Here is an 11030-nt window from a genome sequence, read left to right as displayed (position 1 = left end):
TGATGGACTTGGCAGTTCTGGGTTAATGGTTTGACTCAATGATCTTAGAGGTCTTTCTTTTCCAATCTAAATGATTCTGTGATTCTATGATTAATGCCATACTGCACCCAGCCTTATGAGCTCGGTTTCTTAACCTTATGATTCTTTCCATGTCTGTGTTATTCTCTATGTGACTGTTTTATACTGGCCTTTTTTATTATAGTAATTTAAAATGGAGAGAAAAGACTTTACAATTTGCACCCATTTTATTCTCCTTTTTTTCTTCTTTAAAGAGGGATAAAAAAAACAACTAAAACCCCTGAAGACCATCTCTTCCATTCAGCTTGTCAGTTTTGTACTTGGGCATTACAATGGATCACATTAACAGCTGCAATATTTTTTATAGGAGGTAACTGGAAGTTCAGAGACACTGAGTGACCTCTCCATGCAGGAGTAAACAAAAGCCTTCATTTCCAGCTTCCTCTTCTAACATCAAAACTGCTCTCCCACCCTCCTTACAGTTTACCAAAATTTGTCCCTTCTCCTTAAAATGTTTACTCTAAAGAACAGTCTCAGATTCCCACAAAGCTCAGAGCAACAATACAACAGATCCCAAATCTGTCAACATAGCTTTACCTCAGTGTTGCTGCTGTAGACAAGAATTGGATTAATGTACTGCAGGCTGAGGAACTGCCCATATGTGGTGCCTAGCCATTTGTAAAGGAGGCAACAGTGAGCTATGGGTGACAAACTGGCATATGGATTTGAGGAAATGCAAGGACTAGCTGACTAGCTTTAAAATTGTAACCTAGGGAGATGTCTGTGACATCTACTTAACACCCACCTGGAGGCCAAGCCCTACTTTCTGAAAGCCATTTATGGATAACTTCAAAGAGTGCTGGTTACTAGTATGTAATCTGTCAGCTGTCTCTTCTCCTTTCTTCAGTCTGTGCAATGTTTAGACTAAAAATGTGTTAAGAACTCTGTGTTGGTTTAGCCAGTCCTTTCAGTGCACCTGCAAACTGCATTGTTTTAGCATGTCTCAACTTCCTGTTATAATTTAGGATGAAATTAGTTGATTCACTTCATGAAAACTGCAAACTCAAACACATTTTGCTTGTTATGGGTATGACTTGCCCTAGTGCCCCATCACTCCTGTGCTGCAAAGTGTCATGTGAGAAATCAGGAAAGAACTTAGACTCAAAGGTAGGCTGCTAGACCCTTTGCTGACACCCTAATGAAGAATGGGTGTCCTCTGGTTGGCAGAAAACACAAAGTTTGTCCATTTCCTTTGTCAAATCTGTTAGTAGTCCTTCTGCTGCCCCAGGAAACTCAGGTTTCCAGGACCACTGGAAACTGCTCAATGAATCATCACAGATCTACAAATGCATGGATGTTTCTGAATAAAAGTGCCCTTCATGCACCCTACGTGTACACAGGGAACTTCTCCTCAAGAGGCTTACTGCAAGACTTCAAGTTCTTTGCTCATGTCACAGAGTTTTCATGAGATTAAAAATGAGGTTTTGCACAGTACTATGAACAAATATTTATCGTTCTGAGCTGAACTAACATGTAACTGTGCCTGCCCCAGTTCAACAAGGATTTTAATATGCTACCTGCTTAAAGCAAATAAATAAAGCTGAATAAAAACCAAAGGGAAGAGACTTTGAAAGAAGATTACATAGTCATATATGATTGCACAAAGTTTTCAAGCAAACTTCAAAATTGTTTTCCCTTCAATTCTGATGCCTTACATTTCCTTAATTGGTATTGCTTTCCCTGCAGAATTTCAGTGCAGCTCTTATCTTTATAATAAAAAAGAAATAAAACTGAAGTAAAATTATACTTTCTCATTTGACTGGGTACTAGTTTTTAATGGGTGGAGTCAGGTCCAAACACAGCATTTCTCAGACAGACTCTGAGTTCTTTATTTTCATCTCCCCAAACCCTTGAACTGTTCTGAAAATATTTTATCTTGCAGTAATTAGATTCAAAATCAGTCATTTCAATATAATTTCAAATGATACATGTAGCATATGTGGGTCTCGTAACACAGCAAAACATTACAACATCTGTTATTATAAATGCTCCTTATTTTCTGCCAAGTTTATCCATGGTCCTGTCGAGTGAAGAAATCCTTCCTCACTGATACAAAAATCAGATATCAGTTAGGCTCACGAGGGAAGAGGAGACACAAGGATTCTGGTGCATTTCAAGAGAGTGTAAAGCATATATACTTTTCTTGCTTAGAATAAGAGTGAAGGAGTTGAGCCTATGAATATGACTGAAAGGACTGAGTGCCATATGAATCTCCTTACCAATGTGTTGAGATCTCCTGGATAACCCTAACATTGGTGGATTTAGTGGGGTGCAGTGAAGGTTCATTACTCATCTTCAGTGGCTTGCAAAGAGAAGCACAGTGTCCTGCACCACCCAGGTTCTGTTTATCAAACGTGAAACAATTACATATATTTAGCCCAGAGACAGCAGTATTCAAGTACTCACTCAGTGATGATGTTTCAAGCAATAAAAGTATTTTTACTGTGCTGAATACCTAAAAGTGGTAGAAATCAAATAGAGAATCATAATAATGGTGCAAGATGAGATTGGCAAGCTATTTGCATGTCAGTATACAGAAAGCTGAGCTGTGGCATGCCATGGTAACATCTGGAGGAATGAACTGCAAGATTTGAGCCTCATGTTTCTGAAGGCTCAAAAATGTTTTCTGTGGCATTGATAAAGATTAGGAGAAAAAAAAAATTGTCTCTAAAATCTCCAGGAAAAATACATTCAACCTAAAAAAAAATTCTCACAATCTTAATCTGCTCAGACCTATCCCATAGGGCGATCCCCATCCTTTCTGCCTGTTTCCACCCCATTTGGTTTATGCCATCTCTTCCTAATACAACCAGGGAGACTGATCAAACACATTCTATACATACCACCCAGCCCACAGTCTCAACACCCCAGCTGTATTCTTAACCTCACAAATTCGCAGTGAAACCATCTCCAGGGTTTCAAAAGCATAGCAGCTTTCATGAAGGGAGGCAGTGGGAACTCTCTTAATTAGCTCAGCTTCTTCGTGCATTTCTAGACATGTCTCCCTCTTTGTTCACCTTTAAGGATTTAGTGTGAGGGTACAAATAGAAGATTTCTCCTCTGTAAAGTACCATCACATTCTTCGGGGTCTTCTTTTTTTCCTGACACCCTAAAAAACAGTTGGGGCCAAACATCTAAACAGAAAGAGCTGAATTTTAACCAGCCTGCACATTTGTTGAGGACTAACAGAGGAAAATTTGGAAGCCCAACCAGTTAGGTGAGCATTTCATTACTAAGAAGCCCTTTACATGTTGTACCCTACAATTCTGCAGGAGGAAATTGAAGTACAAAATCGTCATTAATGCAATTCAACCTCTTCTGGAAGTACAAGAAAATTAAATTCAGTCTTGATAGCTTAATTCTTTTAATTTTTTCTCTAGAGATGTAACTTACCTACCTGACAGTCATTTCTAGAATGCAGAGAAGGCAGCAGAACTGTGAATTTTCTCACCAGAGCTTTAAAGAGAAGAGAGTTGAGAATAAAGCCATGGAAAGATGGGCTTCAGATTCACTGCGTTCCTGATTCCATTGTCAGAGGTTTTCAGCAAGGAAATTGTATGATCCCCTCGCACATTCAGCCTGGACTGAGAGGTCCCGAGACAACAAATCACTCAAGGATATGTCTAAATTACACACAGCAAGTTTTTCTAAGGAGATCCCATGAAGAACAAGTTAGATAATAATTTAAATCATTGTTACCATTCTCTTCTGCCTACTAACAGAAAGGCTTGAAAACAGACTCTCCATTAAAATCTGCATGAATTCTGAAATCTGAACTAGTAGATTACTATATAAGAGGCAGCAGTCAATTAAATTTGTAGCTTCTGAGAATTGTTTTGTCTTATACGCTGCAATATTTCTATTACTAGAGAACTGAAATAAAAAGGTTAAATTCTGGGGATTGTCTAATTTTTATGCATTTTCATGATGGCTGAAAAGAAAGATGAAAACATCAAAGAAATTGGAAATTTTGAAGCACACGAAAAATGGATCTCCTCCTGAAGGTAAGGCAGCTAAAAACATCAATCCATCTCTAGAAGTTTCCTCATTGTTATGAAGAGGCTGTCTTTCCTGCTAAGGAAGCTATATTTAAAGAATTTCATATGAATCCAGTTCAATATAAAGAAAAATAAACTAATTCTGGTCTCTGCCGCAGCTCTACCTCTCTTTTGAACCTCCTTGGCCTAGTACAGGTAGACTATTCCAACTCATCTCACCAATGCCCTTACCAATTCCCCCTTTGAAGTCCTTGCAAGTCTCTCCTGACTATTTAAAACACTTTTCTGCTAGAGAGGAGGCAATGATCTAGTTAAGGACTACTGACCTTTTCAGTGCATGCACATATGTACACTGTACATCTTGCTGCATGTGTATCCTCTGCTGTATGTGTATCTATTCGTATGTGTATCTGTATGTGTATCTGTATGTGTATCTATGTGTTCCTTCGTCAGAAACAGCAAACTTTAAGGGGGTGGGTGTTACTTAAAATTATATCAGCATTGCTTTAAAAGCTTATATTAATAAACTGCTTCAACTTCTTAAAAAACCGTACAACTCTCACAGTAAGATCTTAGGTATTTTATTTTTCTGATGTAAAATAAGGTTTTAGTTTTATATAACAAGCTTGAACAAGAGTTACACTTAATTTAACTTTATTTACATACTGTACACAGTCCTACTGGTTTAAAAGATAGCATTTCAAAAGAGACATTTTAGCTATTGGAGCTTTAATGTCAGCGAACCACTGTAACAACTACGAATACATATAGTTCAAGCACAAAGTGAAGCATATATAATATATTCACGCTCATGGAGCCCAAGGTGTCTATTCATCCTCAAGCTATCAGTTTTGCAAATCAGCATCTTAATTCACATTTCAAATTAATTGTAATTAATATTTAGCTGTTCGACTGCTGCTGCATGGAACTTGATGAGAAAAAGTTCACAGGAATATATCCACAGTCAACTTCAAGCAACTAATCACATCTGCTCCGCCTGGATTCTGCCATTCATGGTAACTCAACAGAGTCCCAAACCTCATTTCTCAACCATTCTGTTGAACAAAGGTCACAGACTTTGCATTCGCTATGGAAAAAATAGGCTCAATTGACTAGGTTGACCAGCTATTCACCCTTGTTTCTTTTCCATGTAATATCTAACATATTGATGCTATTTAACAAAAATTGAATTCATTAACACATTAGCCGATATATCAATATTGTTTGTTGATTGAGTTCTTGTTTTTTTTTCCCAGGCATAAAATGATCTAACTAAATATCAAATGGCTTTTTTTCTTGCTTTACTTTCTCAGCTGTTTTTCAAACTATCATTTTCTGTAGATAATTGGGTAAAAGGAAAGGTTTCTGTAACTATTGTCTCTTTTTTTATGGTGTCTTTTATGTATTCTTACTAGAGCATTTCTGCTGTCCAAAGGGACTGTGACCATCCCTCCTATTGAAGGGCCATACTCAAAGAAAACAATGAAAAACACAATTCTACAACCACCATGCACGGACTTCTCTTTATTTGTCTGAATAGGGCTTGGCCTGCAGTATCCTGGAGGGTAATTTTATGACTCTTGGACATAGCCTCACTGTCCTGCCCAAGCACAGCAGACTGTGGGGCACAGCTCATTTACATCTGTGCTACCAGACAATGGCTCTCCTCCTGCTTCTAGTGTAGTCACTGAGAATTTTGCCATGAACTCATATTACTGTAATTCAGACGTGCTACTGAAATAAATGTGATGTATATTTTCCATTATATGATTACTGGATTCAGTTCTGGTCAATTAAAGCAGGCCTACCCAGGGCTATCAACAGGGTAATGATTAATGTCAGTAGGCAACCTTTGCTCACATCTGTTGGCTAGCTGTATAAAAAAAAATAATAAAAAAAGGGGCAGTCACATTAATTTGCTGCCTTCAACCACACTTAGACTAAGAATATATAACTGCATGCAGCTGAAGTATTGTGTCCAAAGAGAAACTGCCAGAGGGAACACATATTGCTAGGGGCATGTCAGACCTGAGTGACACACTGAATGAGGCCCTGGTTCAAGGTGGAGAGTACAGCTGTAATAATGCCCACATCATCTCTGAAAGGCCATTCAGCAGCACTCTACCACTTCACAAGACAGAAACACTAGATCACAGCCTCCAAAACAGCCCTAGTGCCAACCAGGGCTCTGGTGTGTATGTGGCAGGCAGCCTAAGCAACATCACTGCAGAGGACAGCATGAGAGTAGCTGGGCTTGGACCCTGCTATGGAGGGAGAAATTCAGAATAGAGAAGGGCCTGGTGAACTTCACGTGGGTCCCTAGCTCTCTCCACTCTCCTTCCAGCTGGCTCCTGATACACTACAGTGACCCTTAGTGCTTCAGCAAGCATGAGATAACCTCTCTTTTCTGTCCTAGCTGGGCTTTCATCCAGTGGGTTGTATCTCTAAAACAAAGACACCTCCCTACACTCCAGTTCCTCTCCTAGTTCCTTCTCCCACAATTTTGATGCCACCCTAGAGACTGTGCTAAGTCGTGAGGGAGTAAAGATGGGCATCTCTCATGCTCCATTGTTTTGAAGTAGGAAATGGCTGCAGAAAAGCTCCTTCTCAGTGCACCCAGGCTGATGACATGGGACTGGTGAGATCCCTTTTGGTCAGAATGTAACCCTCACTGGAACAATCAGCAATTTGGACATCTGAAAATTATTTTATTAAACAACAGTTGTTAATCAGTTGGAGATCTTTTTCCACAGCCATTCTTTAAAGCTGAAACATTTCCATGTTTCCTGTAATACTTGTGCTTAGACACACATTGACAAATACAAAGAAAAAACCTCAGATCTGTATGACAGTTTTTTGGAACTGCCAAAATAATCTCTTTGAATTCTGCAGCCACTTGACAGCAGGAGTCCAGGAGGAGAGTGTTGAAAGCAAAAACTTGTATTTATTCACTGGAGTTTTTATTGCATTTCTCTCCCAGAACAGGATACCTATCATATTCTGCTAAAAATACATTATCAAACCAACAGACCACAGATCCCATTAAAGTTTAAAAGTTTCCAAGTCAGCTTTTTGCTACCCAGCCCGTAAGCCTGACAGAGACAAAAGGGATGATTCTTTGTAGTTCAGCCAGAATTTAACACACTCAGGTATGGAGGCCAAAGGCTCTGCCAGAGGACATCTTCTGCAGAACATCCCATCTTGCACTCTTGCAACTCGCACATCCACACATGCAAAAAGTCTCAGGCTGAGTCTGACCTCCCCTGTTGCAATATATCACAAGAAAAGCGATCCCTAGGTCAAAATGACCCAAAGTTTAAATGCTTCAGAAGTATAAAGTACTATAATTAAGAGTTATTACTATTAATCTCTAATTACTTAGAGAAAAAAGATTGTGGTGGTTGGGCACAAGGTCATGTGTCACTAAGTCATGAAACTTTCCTCCTCCACACCAGGTGGTCCAGAGGTTGGCAGCTGGGTTCTTTCACAGTGCTGTCCATGCAAAGAGCAGGCCTGTTCATTCTTTTTTTTTATGGTCATGCCAAAAGGCCATGACTTCAATTGAAATGAAGGTGAATATCCTCTCCCACATCTATCAATTTTGAGGCATACAAGGAACAAGTACTTCATCTATAAGAAGATTTGGAAAGAAAGAGACAAGCTTGTCTGTTTTACAGAGGACTGGCTATAGCATAGAGCTTGCACTGGGCATAAGCAGCTGAGGAGGACAATGATCTGTGATCTGAGCAGTCCTGTGATCTGCTCTACTGGTGGCATAGGCCTGAGAAACTGGTTTTGCTGCTTGACCTTGCATGGCCAGCTCCTGCTGGTGGGATCCTTGCTCCTTTCACCAGGCACCCATTCCTGAGCAGGAGCAGCAGGCTGGGCTCTCCCCCAGCTCTGTCTCATATTTGTCCTTTCCTTCTCCCTCATCTCTTTCCAGGGCAAACCAAATCTCTCCATCACTCGCCTCAGACCAAGCTGGTTGTGTTGTTGAAAACTTCAAGCATGGTATGCTTTGGAATCTACCTTGAGGGGAGAGCTTCAGGCTGTGTCCCACAGCAGACCAGCATCAGTACTGGAGATCAACTGGACTTCCCTATGGTGTGTCCTACTAGCCTGCTGAGCAACATGTAAACATCATTCACATCTGCTCCATATGCCACTACACATCCCAGAGTGTGATTGCTGTACTGAGAATTGAGACTTTATAAAAATCACTAGTATCCCCTTACAATAAAGACAGTATTGATGTTAAAAACTGTGTTTAAAATTAATTTTAGCCAGGTGTTGGCCATAATGGGGTAAAGCCATGGAAAGAATTTTGCTGGAAAAGCAAATAATGATATAGCTAGATGTGTATGATGGGTGCAGCTGGGCACCACCAAGCTTTCATAGTGACGTCAGAGGATGAGTAAGTAGACCCACCATTTTCCATGCAGCAGAGAACAATATTTTTCACTTTGCAGCTTTCTCTTGAGACTCCCAAGAGAGCAATTCTCCTTTTTTCCAGACTGCTTCCAACTGCCATAGAGCTTCCCCTCAAATCCCTGTAACTCCTGCCTTATCAATAAAAGAAAGGAAGGAAACATAAAATGTACAGAGTGACACATCCAACTGTTTTTTTCTTCTTAACTAAAAATGTAGGAAGTCTGTGGTAGTGGTAGAAAGAGGTGAAAATAAATCAGTGTGGCAAGGTGACGTGTCTTTGCAAACCTCCTGCCTCTTGCTCTCCTTCCACAGGCACAACAGGCCATGAACATAGATGCAATAGCAGCAGCTGTTGCAGATTCCCTAGTTTGCCTCGTTATATTTCCTAGTGGTTCTTGTTGATGCAGACCCCTTTGATCAGCAAAACAGGAAAGATTAGATCTGAGCTAATACAACAGCTCATTGTGGGATAAGGTGCATTCAGCTCCTTCCAGTCAGTCGTGAAGTGCCATGTCCATGGGGCTACAGAATGTGCATAAGGGTGGCCATGCTGAGCTCCTACGATGCACAAAACTCATGTACCAAATTTTCCCTCTTTGCCTCCAGCCACCCCTGTTCTGCTTCTTGCTAAGTCAATATCTACCACACTAGCAGCAAAGGACCCTTGGGAAAAAGGAAACCAAGGAGTAGGCTAGTTTTTCCTGATCTAGGCTTGCTCTGTGCCAATACAGCATATTTTCTAAAGTGTTTTTTACAATTCAGTTTAAATGACTCAGCTAAGAGGTTTTGTATAACTTCTGACCACAGCCTAACAGTTCTCACAGGAGGTAATATTTCCTAGTGTTTGGCATGAGCTTTCCTCCTTTTCATCTTAGCACTTGTGCTCCTTCAGCAATCCTTACCCACTTCTTTCCTTTCTTCGTGCTTACAGCCTACAACTTTGTAAGTGGTTACTGGATCCCTCAACTTCCACTGAGCCCTTCACCACGCAGTGTAATATATCACATCCATTATTGTTATGCAAGTACCTAGACAGGCAGGCTTTATCTAGCTGTCTTAATCTTTCCCATAAACCAGTCCTTAAAGTCCAACAGTGGTTTGAGTTATTTTATGTGAATTCCCTCCAGTTTGTCAACATCAATCTGCAATGCTCTGATGTTTGAATAACTGGATTGTCACAGTGTTGACAAGGTGTGACCATTTTCTTTTTTGTAAGTAACCAACTACTCATTTGTTGCGTGTTACTAATTGCACTTAATTCTACCTCTCTTTTTTTCCCCAGTTCCATTATACTCTCCACATTACAATTTTGTGGTAAGCGGCACCAGACACCATTGGATTCCTTAGTCTGTCAACAGCAAAGGTAATTGCCATAAATATTTAAAACACAGCAAACTATGATATATGAAACAATTAAAACCCTTTCAAAAGCATCTTCTCTCTAACCCAATCTCCTGGTAAACTGAATTTAAGTGGCAGCAAAGCAACCAAACCAAAACCTTCCTTTTCTGTCAATGGGAAATATTCCTCCTCTCTGCTCTACATTCTTGCTCCTCACAGAGTGAGTAGATATTTGATTAGGTACAGATTTAAACACAACAAGATTTTCCAAGCCTCAGTTCCAGTTCCAAGCAATTACACATTTGCTGGGTGTAACTCACTGCAGGGTCACCCAACCGGAGAGGAGAACAGAGAAGGCTCTTTACAAAGAAAAAAAAGTATTTAAAGTGTTTCATCTCACAAGGAATTCTTGAAAAATTTGCTTCCCTCCAGAGATCTGGGGTTGTTTGTCTCATTCGACGGCTGAGTATTTTCCTCTCGCTAGCAAACTGGCAAAGAGGTAGAGGGCTCGTGCTGCAGGGTGAATCGAAGAGCTGCCCTAAGCTGACACCAGATTTGTATAGGAGTTCTTGAGGTTTCCACCTGTGTCACCTAACAGTGCTGTCTGCTGGACGCTGGACCCTTGTGTTTGATCTCAGGTATAGCAAGCAGGATGTATTCACCTTGTCTGCTCTCCAGCAGCAAAATAACTTGGCAATCATTGGAAAATATCTCAGTCACGTGCCTAGGTCTGCCCCAAAAGCAGCCTTTCTAAGAGAGAATACAGCTGTTAAGGCTGCTGGTCTTCTGGTGACACTGCTCTGAAGAGCTCACACGGAGAGAATAAAAGCTAGAATTGGTCCGCTGGATCTCATATAATCAGGATTAAATGTGATTTTTATAACACTAAAACCAAGTCTAGAACAAGAAGCTAACTAGCTCTGACTAGATGACACCAAGTGGTCATAACAAAATTTACATTTATTATTACTGGAACACTTGGCAAAACTTTCACCCTTTGAACTGGAGTTTTGCAGCATTGCCATTTGAACAATTTTATTTTTTACATGGGAGCCACTAAGTCTGGATATTTTGAGTCTAGGAAGGGCACTCAATCTGTGAAAAAAATACAAGGGAAATAGTTACACATGAATTGCTACCATACTTCAAAGTTAATTTACTGTATATTAAGATGCAGTTTTT

The sequence above is a fragment of the Manacus candei genome, unplaced genomic scaffold (genome assembly GCF_025592945.1).
Source record: "Manacus candei isolate 608988 ecotype Guabito, Panama unplaced genomic scaffold, ASM2559294v1 h1tg000034l, whole genome shotgun sequence".
NCBI lineage: Eukaryota > Metazoa > Chordata > Aves > Passeriformes > Pipridae > Manacus > Manacus candei.
The sequence above is the reverse complement of the archived record's forward strand: the minus strand, read 5'-3'. Positions refer to the sequence as shown.